Source organism: Prionailurus viverrinus, chromosome X (assembly GCF_022837055.1).
Source record: "Prionailurus viverrinus isolate Anna chromosome X, UM_Priviv_1.0, whole genome shotgun sequence".
NCBI lineage: Eukaryota > Metazoa > Chordata > Mammalia > Carnivora > Felidae > Prionailurus > Prionailurus viverrinus.
Genome location: NC_062579.1, coordinates 76,121,043 through 76,138,499, shown reverse-complemented (window position 1 = coordinate 76,138,499; position 17,457 = coordinate 76,121,043).

Genomic DNA, 17,457 nt, shown 5'->3' with positions numbered 1-17,457 from the left:
AGTTTGGGATTTCTTTTCCCTTACTGCTCTCTGGGTATTTTCCTTTTCTGTATTTGGCAAATTTTGCTATAATATGTCTTGGTGTTTGCCTGCTTTTGTTGATTTTGATGGGGGCTGTCTGTGCCTTCTGGATTTGGATGTTTTTTTCCTTCCCCAGATTAGGGAAATTTTAATCTATAATTTGATGAAATAAACCTTTTGGCCTCTTTTCCCCTCTCTTCTTCTGGAACTCCTATGATATGAATGATATTACGCTTTATGGAGTCACTGAATTCCCCAAGTCTACATACATGATCTAATATTTTTCTTTCCTTCTGCTTCTCAGTTTTATTATTTTCCATAATTTCATCTTCTATATCACGTAGTTCCTCTGTTTCTCCAATCCTTGTGGTCATTACATACAGCCACTGTTGCATTTCAGTTATACCATTTTTTTTTTATTTTGGCCTGACTAGTTTTTAGGTCTTTCATCTCTGTGCTAAGGGACTCCCTGGTGTCTTGTATGTTTCTCTCAAGCCCAACTAGTACCCTGATGATTATTGTTTTAAATTCTCATTCAGACATACTACTTATATCTGTTTGGATTAGATTGCTGGCCATCACCTTTCCCTGTGCTTTCTTTGTGATGAATTCCTCTATCTTGGCATTTTGGGATGGATTCTTCAGTCTTGGTCTAGGTGTCTCTTTTCTGTGTATTAGAAAGCCTGTTTTGTTTCCTGAGAAACATGCTCCTGAGAGTAATGGGTATATTAAGAAGATTACATATACTGACCAGGACTTGGAGCTTAAGGAAGTGTTTCTGGTGTATGCTGTGTACACTTTGCTGTTGTGTTTCGGACGTTCTTTCCCTCAAATCAGCCCAGAGTTTCACCTCGCCTACCGTAGAGAGTGTTTAGACCTTTTCCAGTGTATTTTAACTAGGTGTATTTTGGTCTACTTGTTTAAAAAGGTTAAAATGAACAAATCAGGAGACTATAGATGCTGGAGAGGATGTGGGGAGACTATAGATGCTTGAGAAGATGTGGAGAAACAGGAACCCTCTTGCACTGTTGGTAGCAATGCAAACTGGTGCAGCCACTCTGGAAAACAGTGTGGAGGCTCCTCAAAAAATTAAAAATAGATCTACCCTATGGCCCAGCAATAACACTGCTAGGAATTTACCCAAGGGATACAAGAGTGCTGATACATAGGGGCACTTGTACCTCAATGTTTATAGCAGCACTTTCAACAATAGCCAAATTATGGAAAGAGTCTAAATGTCCATCAGCTGATGAATGGATAAAGAAATTGTGGTGTATATACACAATGGAATACTACTTGGCAATGAGAAAGAATGAAATATGGCCTTTTGTAGCAACTTGGATGGAACTGGAGAGTGCTATGCTAAGTGAAATAAGTCATCACAGACAGATACCATGTTTTCACTCTTATGTGGATCCTGAGAAACTTAACAGAAGACCATGGGGGAGGGGAAGGAAAAAAAAAGAGAGGACGAGAGCCAAAGCATAAGAGACTCTTAAAAACTGAGAATAAACTGAAGATTGATGGGGAGTTGGAGAGAGGGGAGAGTGGGTGATGGGCATTGAGGAGGGCTCCTGTTGGGATGAGCACTGGGTGTTTTATGGAAACCAATTTGACAATACGTTTCATATTTAAAAAAGGGCTAGATTCAATTTCCACTAGACCCAAAGTTTTGCAGAACTCTATGGTCAATAGACTTGGTGCATATGGGAAGTTTGTGGTGGATTTCTGGGGGAGCGGCCCACTTTTGCTCTGGTTCTCAGGCACACTTGCTGTATTAAAAAAAAAACAGGGGGGGCCTGGGTGGCGCAGTCGGTTAAGCGTCCGACTTCAGCCAGGTCACGATCTCGTGGCCCGTGAGTTCGAGCCCCGAGTCAGGCTCTGGGCTGATGGCTCAGAGCCTGGAGCCTGTTTCCGATTCTGTGTCTCCCTCTCTCTCTGCCCCTCCCCCGTTCATGCTCTGTCTCTCTCTGTCCCAAAAATAAATAAACGTTGAAAAAAAATTAAAAAACAAAAACAAAAACAAAAACAAAACACCTAGGCAGTGCAGGGAGGCGGGGCTTATTGTAAGTGGCTCAAGCCTCCACTGTGGGTGCTATGCTGCTCACTGAAGTCTGAGGGTCTGTGCTGATTGGCAGGGAATAAAATTGGTATCAGCCTTCTCCCTCATCCCAGGAGAGGAAATTTTGCACCCACTGCTCTTCAGAAAGCCTTCACATAAGAGCAAACAATCTCCCCTTATGTGACCTAAGGATCCCTCAGATGCCTGCCTACACCTATCTGTGGCCAAGTCATCTGCCCACTCAGTGGCACAGTGCTTCTGTGTTTAATCTCATACATTCTGGTTTGGCTTCAAAACTCCAAATTTTAGGGACCTGGTGCAATGTGGACCCTTGCTGATCCTCTGGGGGAGGGTTTTGCCACACTGTGGCTGGTGCCAGTTTGTCTCAGAAGGGCAGTTGCATGAACACACAGGGGCTTGGAGTTTATGGTAGAGGAGAGCAAAAAGCCAGTGTCCATGTTAGCTCCCCTCAGCAGGTGCTTCTGCACCTATGTTAATGAAAAGGACAGCTCAATGGCACCTGCTGGCTCTTTGCACCTGAGAAGCAGTGTCTCCTCTCCCAAATGCACTCCAAGAAGAGGAAGTGCCTTTCCTCAACCCAGGGGATCATCAGATCATGCTGTCCACTCCCTGGCTTCTGCCCTCCTTCTTCACAGGAGTACCACTATGCCCATAAGGCTCCACCCCAGCGATGTCACAGACCTCTAAAGTTTCTGACTTTGAGCTCCCTTGTTTATAAAAAACTTTCAATAATAATCAGCCCTTCTCATTTTTCCAGTCAATGGTTTTAAGAAAGTGTTTTTCTTGTGTAATCCCCTGCACATTGCTCTCTCCCCCTCTCTTACTCTATTTCTATCCACTCTCTGTGATCAGGAGTCTTCCCCTCTGCAGCACTGGCAATTCTTTTCTCCCCTTCATCATGGCTCCACACCTCCTACCTTCCACAATATGACCTCTTTTCAACTTCTAGTTGTGCAGTTTGTTCTTTCAGTTTTCACATCAATTCTTTGAATGTTCAGAATGATTTAATATTTTATTAGCTCTGTTCAAGGGATGAGGGAAGCATAGGGACCCCCTATTACTCTCCCTTCTTAACTCAACTTCCAGCAGGGGATTTTTATTATCAATTGACAGGGAGAAAAAGTCATTGAATTAAAATTACTAAGAGAAACTTGATTATTTTTTTTTCTGAAATTTATTGACAAATTGGTTTCCATACAACACCCAGTGCTCATCCCAAAAGGTGCCCTCCTCAATACCCATCACCCACCCTCTCCTCCCTCCCACCCCCCATCAACCCTCAGTTTGTTCTCAGTTTTTAACAATCTCTTATGCTTTGGCTCTCTCCCATTCTAACCTCTTTATTTTTTTTCCTTCCCCTCCCCCATGGGTTCCTGTTAAGTTTCTCAGGATCCACATAAGAGTGAAACCATATGGTATCTGTCTTTCTCTGTATGGCTTATTTCACTTAACATCACACTCTCCATTTCCATCCAGGTTGCTACAAAAGGCCATATTTCATTTTTTCTCATTGCCACGTAATATTCCATTGTGTATATAAACCACAATTTCTTTATCCATTCATCAGTTGATGGACATTTAGGCTCTTTCCATAATTTGGCTATTGTTGAGAGTGCTGCTATGAACATTGGGGTACAAGTGGCCCTATGCATCAGTGCTCCTGTATCCCTTGGATAAATTCCTAGCAGTGCTATTGCTGGGTCATAGGGTAGGTCTATTTTTAATTTTCTGAGGAACCTCCACACTGCTTTCCAGAGCGGCCGCACCAATTTGCATTCCCACCAACAGTGCAAGAGGGTTCCCGTTTCTCCACATCCTCTCCAGCATCTATAGTCTCCTGATTTGTTCATTTTGGCCACTCTGACTGGCGTGAGGTGATACCTGAGTGTGGTTTTGATTTGTATTTCCCTGATAAGGAGCGACGCTGAACATCTTTTCATGTGCCTGTTGGCCATCCGGATGTCTTCTTTAGAGAAGTGTCTATTCATGTTTTCTGCCCATTTCTTCACTGGGTTATTTGTTTTTCGAGTGTGGAGTTTGGTGAGCTCTTTATAGATTTTGGATACTAGCCCTTTGTCCGATATGTCATTTGCGAATATCTTTTCCCATTCCGTTGGTTGCCTTTTAGTTTTGTTGGTTGTTTCCTTTGCTGTGCAGAAGCTTTTTATCTTCATGAGGTCCCAGTAATTCACTTTTGCTTTTAATTCCCTTGCCTTTGGGGATGTGTCGAGTAAGAGATTGCTACGGCTGAGGTCAGAGAGGTCTTTTCCTGCTTTCTTCTCTAAGGTTTTGATGGTCTCCTGTCTCACATTTAGGTCCTTTATCCATTTTGAGTTTATTTTTGTGAATGGTGTGAGAAAGTGGTCTAGTTTCAACCTTCTGCATGTTGCTGTCCAGTTCTCCCAGCACCATTTGTTAAAGAGGCTGTCTTTTTTCCATTGGATGTTCTTTCCTGCTTTGTCAAAGATGAGTTGGCCATACGTTTGTGGGTCTAGTTCTGGGGTTTCTATTCTATTCCATTGGTCTATGTGTCTGTTTTGGTGCCAATACCATGCTGTCTTGATGATGACAGCTTTGTAGTAGAGGCTAAAGTCTGGGATTGTGATGCCTCCTGCTTTGGTCTTCTTCTTCAAAATTCCTTTGGCTATTCGGGGCCTTTTGTGGTTCCATATGAATTTTAGGATGGCTTGTTCTAGTTTCGAGAAGAATGCTGGTGCAATTTTGATTGGGATTGCATTGAATGTGTAGATAGCTTTGGGTAGTATTGACATTTTGACAATATTTATTTTTCCAATCCATGAGCAGGGAATGTCTTTCCATTTCTTTAAATCTTCTTCAATTTCCTTCATAAGCTTTCTATAGTTTTCAGCATACAGATCCTTTACATCTTTGGTTAGATTTATTCCTAGGTATTTCATGCTTCTTGGTGCAATTGTGAATGGGATCAGATTCTTTATTTGTCTTTCTGTTGCTTCATTGTTAGTGTATAAGAATGCAACTGATTTCTGTACATTGATTTTGTATCCTGCAACTTTGCTGAATTCCTGTATCAGTTCTAGCAGACTTTTGGTGGAGTCTATCGGATTTTCCATGTATAATATCATGTCATCTGCAAAAAGCGAAAGCTTGACTTCATCTTTGCCAATTTTGATGCCTTTGATTTCCTTTTGTTGTCTGATTGCTGATGCTAGAACTTCCAGCACTATGTTAAACAGCAGCGGTGAGAGTGGGCATCCTTGTCGTGTTCCTGATCTCAGGGAAAAAGCTTTCAGTTTTTCCCCGTTGAGGATGATGTTAGCTGTGGGCTTTTCATAAATGGCTTTTATGATCTTTAAGTATGTTCCTTCTATCCCGACTTTCTCAAGGGTTTTTATTAAGAAAGGGTGCTGGATTTTGTCGAAGGCCTTTTCTGCATCGATTGACAGGATCATATGGTTCTTCTCTCTTTTTTTGTTAATGTGATGTATCACGTTGATTGATTTGCGAATGTTGAACCAGCCCTGCATCCCAGGAATGAATCCCACTTGATCATGGTGAATAATTCTTTTTATATGCCGTTGAATTCGATTTGCTAGTATCTTATTGAGAATTTTTGCATCCATATTCATCAGGGATATTGGCCTGTAGTTCTCTTTTTTTACTGGGTCTCTGGTTTAGGAATCAAAGTAATACTGGCTTCATAGAATGAGTCTGGAAGTTTTCCTTCCCTTTCTATTTCTTGGAATAGCTTGAGAAGGATAGGTATTATCTCTGCTTGAAACGTCTGGTAGAACTCCCCTGGGAAGCCATCTGGTCCTGGACTCTTATTTGTTGGGAGATTTTTGATAACCGATTCAATTTCTTCGCTGGTTATGGGTCTGTTCAAGCTTTCTATTTCCTCCTGATTGAGTTTTGGAAGAGTGTGGGTGTTCAGGAATTTGTCCATTTCTTCCAGGTTGTCCAATTTGTTGGCATATAAGTTTTCATAGTATTCCCTGATAATTGTTTGTATCTCTGAGGGATTGGTTGTAATAATTCCATTTTCATTCATGATTTTATCTATTTGGGTCATCTCCCTTTTCTTTTTGAGAAGCCTGGCTAGAGGTTTGTCAATTTTGTTTATTTTTTCAAAAAACCAACTCTTGGTTTCGTTGATCTGCTCTACAGTTTTTTTAGTTTCTATATTGTTTATTTCTGCTCTGATCTTTATTATTTCTCTTCTTCTGCTGGGCTTAGGCTGCCTTTGCTGTTCTGCTTCTAGTTCCTTTAGGTGTGCTGTTAGATTTTGTATTTGGGATTTTTCTTGTTTCTTGAGATAGGCCTGGATTGCAATGTATTTTCCTCTCAGGACTGCCTTTGCTGCGTCCCAAAGCGTTTGGATTGTTGTATTTTCATTTTCGTTTGTTTCCATATATTTTTTAATTTCTTCTCTAATTGCCTGGTTGACCCACTCATTCGTTAGTAGGGTGTTCTTTAACCTCCATGCTTTTGGAGGTTTTCCAGACTTTTTTCTGTGGTTGATTTCAAGCTTCATAGCATTGTGGTCTGAAAGTAAGCATGGTATAATTTCAATTCTTGTAAACTTATGAAGGGCTGTTTTGTGACCCAGTATATGATCTATCTTGGAGAATATTCCATGTGCACTCGAGAAGAAAGTATATTCTGTTGCTTTGGGATGCAGAGTTCTAAATATATCTGTCAAGTCCATCTGATCCAATGTCTCATTCAGGGCCCTTGTTTCTTTATTGACCATGTGTCTAGATGATCTATCCATTTCTGTAAGTGGTGTATTAAAGTCCCCTGCAATGACCACATTCTTATCAATAAGGTTGCTTATGTTTATGAGTAATTGTTTTATATATTTGGGGGCTCCGGTATTTGGTGCATAGACATTTATAATTGTTAGCTCTTCCTGATGGATAGACCCTGTAACTATTATATAATGTCCTTCTTCATCTCTTGTTACAGCCTTTAATTTAAAGTCTAGTTTGTCTGATATAAGTATGGCTACTCCAGCTTTCTTTTGCCTTCCAGTCGCATGATAAATAGTTCTCCATCCCCTCACTCTCAATCTAAAGGTGTCCTCCGGTCTAAAATGAGTCTCTTGTAGACAGCAAATAGATGGGTCTTGTTTTTTTATCCATTCTGATACCCTATGTCTTTTGGTTGGCGCATTTAATCCATTATATTCAGTGTTATTATAGAAAGATACGGGTTTAGAGTCATTGTGATGTCTGTATGTTTTATGCTTATAGTGATGTCTCTGGGACTTTGTCTGACAGGGTCCCCCTTAGGATGTCTTGTAGGGCTGGTTTAGTGGTGACAAATTCCTTCAGTTTTTGTTTGTTTGGGAAGACCTTTATCTCTCCTTCTATTCTAAATGACAGACTTGCTGGATAAAGGATTCTTGGCTGCATATTTTTTCTGTCTATCACCCTGAAAATCTCGTGCCAATTCTTTCTGGCCTGCCAAGTTTCAAAAGAGAGATCAGTCACGAGTCTTATAGGTCTCCCTTTATATGTGAGGGCACGTTTACCCCTTGCTGCTTTCAGAATTTTCTCTTTATCCTTGTATTTTGCCAGTTTCACTATGATATGTCGTGCAGAAGATCGATTCAAGTTACGTCTGAAGGGAGTTCTCTGTGCCTCTTGGATTTCAATGCCTTTTTCCTTCCCCAGTTCAGGGAAGTTCTCAGCTATGATTTCTTCAAGTACCCCTTCAGCACCTTTCCCTCTCTCTTCCTCCTCTGGGATACCAATTATGCGTATATTATTTCTTTTTAGTGTATCACTTAATTCTCTAATTTTCCCCTCATACTCCTGGATTTTTTTATCTCTCTTTTTCTCAGCTTCCTCTTTTTCCATAACTTTATCTTCTGGTTCACCTATTCTCTCCTCTGCCTCTTCAAGCCGAGCTGTGGTGGTTTCCATTTTGTTATGCATTTCGTTTAAAGCGTTTTTCAGCTCCTCGTGACTGTTCCTTAGTCCCTTGATCTCTGTAGCAAGAGATTCTCTGCTGTCCTGTATACTGTTTTCAAGCCCAGCGATTAATTTTATGACTATTATTCTAAATTCACTTTCTGTTATGTTATTTAAGTCCTTTTTGATCAGCTCATTAGCTGTTGTTATTTCCTGGAGATTCTTCTGAGGGGAATTCTTCCGCTTGGTCATTTTGGATAGTCCCTGGCGTGGTGAGGACCTGCAGGGCACTTCCCCTGTGCTGTGGTGTATAACTGGAGTTGGTGGGTGGGGCCGCAGTCAGACCTGATGTCTGCCCCCAGCCCACCGCTGGGGCCACAGTCAGACTGGTGTGTGCCTTCTCTTCCCCTCTCCTAGGGGTGGGATTCACTGTGGGGTGGTGTGGCTCGTCTGGGCTACTTGCACCCTGCCAGGCTTGTGATGCTGGGGATCTGGCGTATTAGCTGGGGTGGGTAGGCAAGGTGCTCGGGGGCCGGAGGGGCAGGCTTAGATCGCTTCTCCTTAGGTGATCCACTTCAGGAGGGGCCCTGTGGCAGCGGGAGGGAGTCAGATCCGCTGCAGGAGGTATGGCTCCGCAGAAGTGCAGAGTTGGGTGTTTGCGCAGAGCGAGCAAGTTCCCTGGCAGGAACCGGTTCCCTTTGGGATTTCGGCTGGGGGATGGGCGGGGGAAATGGCGCTGGCGAGCGCCTTTGTTCCCCACCAAACTGAGCTCTGTTGTCAGGGGGCTCAGCAGCTCTCCCTCCCTTTGTCCTCCAGCCTTCCCGCTTTCCGAGCAGAGCTGTTAATTTATGACCTCCCAGATGCTAAGTCGCGCTTGCTGTCGGAACACAGTCCGCCCGGCCCCTCCGCTTTTGCAAGCCAGACTCGGGGGCTCTGCTTGGCCGGCGAGCCACCCCTCCGCCCCGGCTCCCTCCCGCCAGTCTGTGGAGCGCGCACCGCCTCGCCGCCCTTCCTACCCTCTTCCGTGGGCCTCTCGTCTGCGTTTGGCTCCGGCGACTCCGTTCTGCTAATCCTCTGGCGGTTTTCTGGGTTATTTAGGCAGGTGTAGATGGAATCTAAGTGATCAGCAGGACGTGCGGTGAGCCCAGCGTCCTCCTAAGCCGCCATCTTGCCGCAACCCGCGAGAAACTTGATTAGATATCAAGGGTGGAGGAAGAACTTAATTAAATTTCAAGGGTGGAAAGATTCTTGCTAAACTAGCTTATCAGGATTATTGCTAAAACTGGAATCAATAGGACTTTTTGCTAAAACTAATCTTGACAGTCCAACGACAAGGCCTAACAAGAAGAGGGCTCAAAAGAGCCTGATTAACTTTGGTCAATAAGAGTGTCATTGTCAATGCAAACAAAGAGGAATATGAGATCCATACATAGGAAAGCGAAAGCAACACAAACTGCCTGTGAGAAGGTCCACATGTCAGACTGAACATACAAAGATTTCAAATTATAAATATCTTCCAACACTAAAAGAAATCATGCTTAATGAAGTAATGGAAGATATGAAGACAATATATTATGAAATAGAAAATATAATAAAGATTTTAAAAATAAAAAAATACAAAATAGAAATATTGGATTTGAAAAATATAATAATGAAAATGAAAAATTCATTGGAGGTGTTCAACAGATTTCAACCAAAATAAGAAAACATGAGTGAAGTTGAAGAATGGCATTATGCATTCTGAAGAAGAAAGATAAAAAGGAATGAAGAAAAATGATCAGAGACAAAAAAAATGTAAGACACCTTTAAGCATACCAACATATGTGCAATGAGAGTACCTGAAGAAAAGGAAAGAGAAAAGGGTAGAAAAAGTAACCAAAGAAATAATGGCTGTGGACACCTGGCTGGTTTAGTCAGTAGAGAATGTGACTCTTGATCTCAGGGTTGTGAGCTCAAGCTCAACATTTGGCATAAAGCTTACTTAAAGAAAGAAAGAAAGAAAGAAAGAAAGGCTGAAAACTCAATTTTCTAAAACAAAAAAAAAAACAAACAAAACTCTAGAAAAAGAAGAGCAAATTAATCTGAAAACAACCTAAAGGCAGAATATCAACAATTACAGAAAAAAAAATAGTGAAATACATTAGAGAAAATTAAAAGTACCAGAAATTATTTCTTTGAGGAATGAAATTGACAAACTCTAACTAGATTGAAGAAAAGAGAAAAGACAAATTACTAACATCAAGAATAAAAGAGGGGACAATACTATCAACTTTACTAAAATCAAAATGGGTTATAAGGGACTATTATAAACAACTATATGCCAACAAAGTCAATAACAGATTAAATGTACACATACATATAAAACACAAACTACTGAAACTGACTCAAGATGAAATATAAATAATGGCCAAAACTACAAAATTTGATGAAAAACAAATCTACACATCAAAGAAGCTCAACGAGTCCAAGTAGGATAGACAAAAAGAGATCTACACGAAGACAAAAAAAATTGAACTGTTGAGGGGCAAGGAGACTCTTGAAGGCAACAAGAATAGTGACTTCTCACAAGTTAAAGATAATAAGATTATTATGTAATTTCTCACCAGAAACCATGGAGATCAGAAGGTAGTGCAATGACATATTTAAAGTGCTGAAATTAAACAGAAACTGTAAACCATAAATTCTATATCAGGTACAACTCTCCTTTTAAAATGAGGGAAAAATTAAGACATACTCAGAAAAACAAAAACTGGGGGAGTTTGTTACCAAGAAACCTGCCCCACAGGAAATAGTAAAAGGTGTTCATCAAATGAAAGGACATCAAATGGTAACTCAATATCATATGAAGAAATAAAGATCTCTGGGAAAGGTAAACTATGGGCAAATATATAAGCCAGTATTGTTATATTTTTGGTTTATAACTCACTTTTTACTGCCTGCTTGATATAAAAAAGAAACATGCATAAAATAATTATGAATATATGTTATTAGGTACACATTGGTAAATATGTAATTTGTGACAAAACATAAAAGAGGTAGACAGAGTTCTATAGGAGCAGAGATTTTGTACACTATTGAAATCAAGGTGATATAAATTCGAACTGGATTGTTACAGATTTGGTATATTCAATGTAACCTCTGTGGTAACCACAAGTATCTAAAATTAGACACAAAAAAATGAGAAGGGGAAAAAATAGCTTACTACCAAAAATCAACTAAACAGAAAGGAAGAAATAATGGAGGAAATGAGGACCAAAATAAAGGATAAGACATACAGGAAAAAATGGTAGCAGTAAGCCCTTCCTTATTAGTCATTATTTGAAAGGTAAATAGATTAAACTCTCCAATCAAAAGGTGGAGAGATTGGCATAATGGACAAAATTCATGATCTAATTATATGCTGTCTATAAGAAACTCAAGGAGCACCTGTGTGGCTCAGTTGGTTAAGCATCAGACTCCTGATTTCAGACCAGGTAACACTCCCATGGTTTGTGGAGAGTTCAAGCTCCACATCAGGCTCCATGCTGACAGAGAGGACTCTGCTTGGGATTCTCTCTCTTCCTCTTTCTCTGCCCCTCCCCTACTTGTGGGCTCTCTCTCTCTCTCAAAATTAATAAATAAACTTAAAAAAAGAAACTCACTTTAGATCCAAAGTCACATATAAATTGAAAGTGAAAGGATGGTAAAACATATTTCATGTGAATAGTTAGCAATAGACTGTAGTATCTATATTATTATATTCTAAGTTTAAAAACCTGTTACAAGTGACAAAATAAAATTATTATGTATTTCTAAAAAGTTAAATTCATCAAAAAATATAACAATTAAAAACATATATGTAGGAAATGAAAGATCCCAAGAATATGTGAAGCACACATGACAGAATTGAAGAAATAAACAAGTAGTTCTAGAATAATACTTGGAGAATTCAATACCCCAGTTTCAATAATGGATAAAATATCTAGACAACTGACCAGTAAAGATGGAGGACTCGAACAATATTATAAACCAACTAGACCTAACAGATATATATAGAACATGCTACACAACAGAAGAATAAACATTATTCTTCAGTGCACATGGAACATGCTCCAGTATGGAACATAATTTAGGCCACAATAAAAATATCAATGCATTTGAAAAAATTAGAGGAATACAGAATATCTTTTCTGACCACAATTGAAGGTTTTAATGTTTAAAATATAAAAAAAAACCTCTTACAAATCATCAAGAAGACAAACAAGCAAATTAAAAATGGTACAAGGACTTAAATCTCCAAAGAAGATACTTAATGACCAAGAAGTACATGAAAATGTGTCCAACATCTTTTATCATTAGCAAAATGCAAAGCGAAGGCACAATGAGATACCACTTCACACCCACACACTGCTAGATATAGGTATAATAAAAAATGGAAAAGAAGTACAATAAAAATGGAAAATAACAAGTCTTGACAAGGATGTGTGGATAATTGGAATATTTGTATATTGCTGGTAGGAATGTAAAATGGTGAAGCTGCTGTGGAAAAACAGTTTGGCAGTTACTTCAAAAGTTAAATATATATTACCATATGGCCAAGCATTTCCATTCCCAGATATACACCGAAGAAAATTGAACACAGGGACACAGACATATATGTGTACATGAATATTAATTGCAGTCTTATTCACAATAGGAAAGAGATGGAAACAATCCAAATTCCCATCAACAGATGAATGTATAAACAAAATGTGGTATATACATATATACATTAGAATAATATTTGCCTACAAAAATGAAGTTCTGAAACATGCTACAAACATGGATGAATCTTCGAAAAATATGCTAAATGTAGTAATCCAGAAACAAAAGGCAATACTGTATGATTCAACCTATATAAGATATCTAAAATAGGCAAACTAATAGAAACAGATGGTAGATTGGAGATTAAAGGATTGGGGGAGGGGAAAATGGGAATTATTGCTTAATGGGTACAGTTGCTGCTTGGGTTCATGAAATAGTTTCAGAAATAGATAGGAGTGATGGTTGCACAAAATTGTGAATGAAATTAATGTCACTGATTTGTATACTTAAAAATGGCTTAAATGGAAAGTTATATGTTTATATATATATATTACCTATATTACCAAAATTTAAAACATTATGGAGTTGACATGATCTGAAAATATGTCGTGACTATGTTGTTTCTCCTAACATTCAATCCGTTGACTGAAGCTTTGTTTGTATTCTTTTTTGACCATTAGCTCACTCTTGGTTGCTTTAGTAATTTGTGCTTATTTCTAAGTGCCCCTCCCTATGGCATTAATTTTCCTTTCTCTGTTTACCAGAGAGGGGCTATAATTTCTCTTAGGGTTATTGGCCATTGGCACATCTTTTCTGACAAATTTTCTCTTTCATTCCTTTGTTTCCCAGACATTGACCTCCTAAGTCCACCTCTTTTCTCAGCATTCACTGATATTTATTTTGCCTGGGCTTTGGGCATGCCTGAAATTAATACAGAGCAGGGTGTCAAGATGGGTTGAATAGAATCAAAGGCTTTTTCTTTTTAATGTTGTTTTTTTTGGTTTGTTTCTTTCTTTTCTTCCTAATAAGGTTCATTTTGTTAATCAGAAAATTTAATGAAAAGGTTTTTTTTAGTTGATGAAAGAAAATATTGAAGGTAAGAAAAATACACATTTCCCAAATAAAATTATTCGTTTCAAGAGAAACAAATAACATTACCTTCATTGTACTAATTTGCATCAAGCACAAATTATGTTTGATAGGCTACATACAAAATAAAAGTTTTCAGGTTTTTAAAATACTAAATCCTTCTGATCTGGGACATGTACCATACTACCCCCCATCATCTACACCCACCCTAGTTCACTGCCTTTAAACTGTCCTCCAATTCATGGGGCTATAATTGGCATCACCACCAACTTGTGACTAGAGTTCACCATTCCCCGATTACCAGGAAAGTTCTATACTACCTACCCGTCTGCCCCCATCCCTGCCAGAGCTGTCTGTTCTCTGCTTTTATTATTCATGGTGCCCAGGTCGAAACTGCCCAAGATCCTGTGTATTGTATCCCACCTGGATTATGGGGTACAGTCTGCTGGGTCTTCTACTCCAGAATTCCACATTTCTAGAAACCTAGGAGGAACCTAGCCTTACTTCAATGTTATCACCTACCAAACCGTCTCCCCGGGAGCCCCTCACCCAGACTGAGGCCAGTTTCCAAAATAACTCTCAGATGCTGACCAGATTAATTAACCTAAACTTGGCAACTCACTGAGGTTTATAGATCACCTAAAATTTCATCAAAGGTGTGTGTGTTTGTGTGTGTGTGTGTGTGTGTGTGTGGTATAAGCAGGGATATTGCATTTTTGTAGTGGGGTCATTCTAGTAAAAAAAAAATATGCAGGTATTTGTAGCGATAGAAAAAAAGAAGTTTTGTTATGATTCTGGATCTTCAGCCAGCCCCTCTTTATGCTACTAGTTCTAATATGTACAGGCATACCTTGTTTTGTTGTGCTTTATTGAACTTTGCAGGCATTGCATTCTTTATAAATTGAAGGTTTGTGGCAACTTTCCACTGAACAAGTCTATCAGGTCTATTTTTCAACAGAATTTCCTCACTTTGTGTCTCTGTGTCACATTTCATAATTTTTGTAGTATTTCAAGCTTTTTCATTATTATTATATTTGTCATGTTGAAATGTAATCAGAAATCTTTGATGTTATTATTGTAATCACTTAGGGGGCTACAAACTGTACCCATATAAGAAGGAAAAATTAATTGATAAATGTATGTGTGTTCTGACTACTCCAACAAACAACCATTCCCTATCTCTCTCCCCAGCCTCAGGAATTCCTATTCCCTGAGACATAACAACATTGAAATTAGGCCAATTAATAATCCTACAATGGTCTTTACATGTTCAAGTGAAAGAAAGAGTTATATATCTCATTTTAAATTAAAAGTGAGATATGATTAAGGTTAGTAAGGAAGGCATGTTGAAAGTCAAGACAGGCTGAAAGATAGGCCTTTTGCATCAATTAGTAAAGTTGTAAGTGTAAATGAAAAACTCTTGAAGGAAATTAAAAAGGCTGCTACAATGAGCATGTGAATGACAAGAAAGTGAAACAGTCTTACTGCTAATATGAAGAAAGTTTTAGGGGTCTGGATAGAAGATCTAATCAGCAGCAACATTCCCTTAAGATAGTCCAATCCAGAGCAAAACCCTGTCTCTTCAATTCTATGAAGGCTGGGAGAGGTGAGGAAGCTGCAGAAGAAAAGTCTAAAGCTGGTAGAGATTGGTTTATGAGGTTTAAGGAAAGAAGCTGTCTCCATAACATGAGTACAAGGTGAAAGAACAAGTGCTGTTGTAGAAGCTGCAGCAAGTTATGCGGAAGATCTAGATAAGATAATTAATGAATATGGCTATGCTGAAGAACAGATTTCCAATCCAGACAAAATAGGTTTCTATTGGAAGAAGATGCCATCTAATACTTTCATAGCTAGAGAGCTAGATTCAGCATTCTAGATGCCATTAAGAACATTTGTGATTCATGGGAGAGGTCAAAATATCAACACTAACAGGAGTTTGGAAGAAGTTGATTCCAACCCTCATGGATGACTTTGAGACGTCAATGGAGGAACTAACTGCATATGTGGTGGAAGTAGCAAGAAAAATATAATTAGAGGTGGATCCTGAATAGTACTGAATTGCTGCAATCTCATGATAAAACTTTAATGGATCAAGTATTGCTTCTTATAGATGAACAAAGAAAGTTGGTTTCTTGAGATGGAATCTACTTCTGATGAAGATGCTGTGAAGATTGTTGAAATGGAAATAAAAGATTTAGAATATTATATAAACTTACTTGATAAAGCAACAGCAGGGTTTGAGAGGATTGACTCCAATTTTGAAAGAAGTTCTACTGTGGGTAAAATGTTATTCCATGCTACAGAGAAATTGCTCATAAGAGAAAAAGTCATTCAATGTGGCAAACCTCTAATTGCTATCTTTTACAAAATTATCACAGCTGGAGCATCTTGGAGGCTCAGTGGGTTAAGCATACAACTTTTGATCTCAGATCAGGTCTTGAGCTCAGGGTCATGAGTTCAAGGGCTGTGTTGGGCCCCATGTTGGGTGTGGAGCCTACTTTTTAAAAAAATTACCACAGCTGCTCCAAACTTCAGCAACCATTACCCTGTTAAATCAGCAGCCACCAACATTGAAGCAAGATCCTTCTCTAGCAAAAAATAATAAATAAATAAATAAATAAATAAAGAAAGAATCACTGAAAACAAAGATGATTGTTAGCCATTTTTAACAATGAAGTATTTAAATTAGATATGTACATATTTTTAGACATAATACTATTGCACACTTGTACTACACTAGAGTGTAAACATAACTTCTATATTCACTGAAAAAACAAAAATTCCACTTGACTTCCTTTATTGCAGTATTGGACTAAACTTGTGATATCTATGAGGTATGCCAGTGTATGAAACATGGATAGGATACAGGTAAAACATATACTTATTTATTTCTAGCACATTTTCTTGCCCCACTCATGTGTAAGCTCCCTGCCTGGTGCACTGGGCCAGACCTCTGGAAAAAAATACTCTGTAGTAGAGCATGTACTGTTTAGAATGCTGACAAAATAATTTTTGTTGGCTAGACAATCAATAGCTTTCTGTATGCACTAGTATGCTCAATAAATGTCAATTGCTCATAACAGCTATCATTTTTTCTTTAAAAACATGAAACCTTTTGAGGTGACATATATGTGTAGGTCATGAGGTAGACACTATAGATACTATTCCAATTTCTCCCCTTTTTTTGGAGAGAGGGAGAGAGCAGAAGGAAAGAAAGAATCTTATGCAGGCTGCATGCTCAGCCCAATGTGGGGCTCGATCTCACAGCCTTGGAATCGTGACCTGAGCCAAAATCAAGAGTGAGACACTCAACCAACTAAGCCACCCAGCTAATGCCCCCATTATCTCATGTTATACTCCCAAAACCACAAGGGAGATATTTTCATTATTATTTTATATAATTATATATTTATATATATTATTATAAATATAATAATAAATATATTATAAATATATTTAAATATAACAAATATAAATATAAATATAAATTATAAATATATATTTTATTATATAATTATAGATTATTGTATAAATATAAAAACTAAAGTTTTATACATATATATATGTATATATATAAAACTAAAGAATTTAAGCAGTATTTCCAAAGACATTATCTCCTTAGATTCTGAGCAGAAAAAGTCTTAGCCCAAAGCCTCACTTTCAAAGAGTCAGCATCTGGCCCTCCTCTGGATTCTTTATTCCAAGTAGTGAAGAATCAATGGGCCAAGTTATGTCTACTTGGAGTCTTCACTAATTTCCATTTAGACCACACTCTACACACCTAAGACCCTAGGATATACTGCT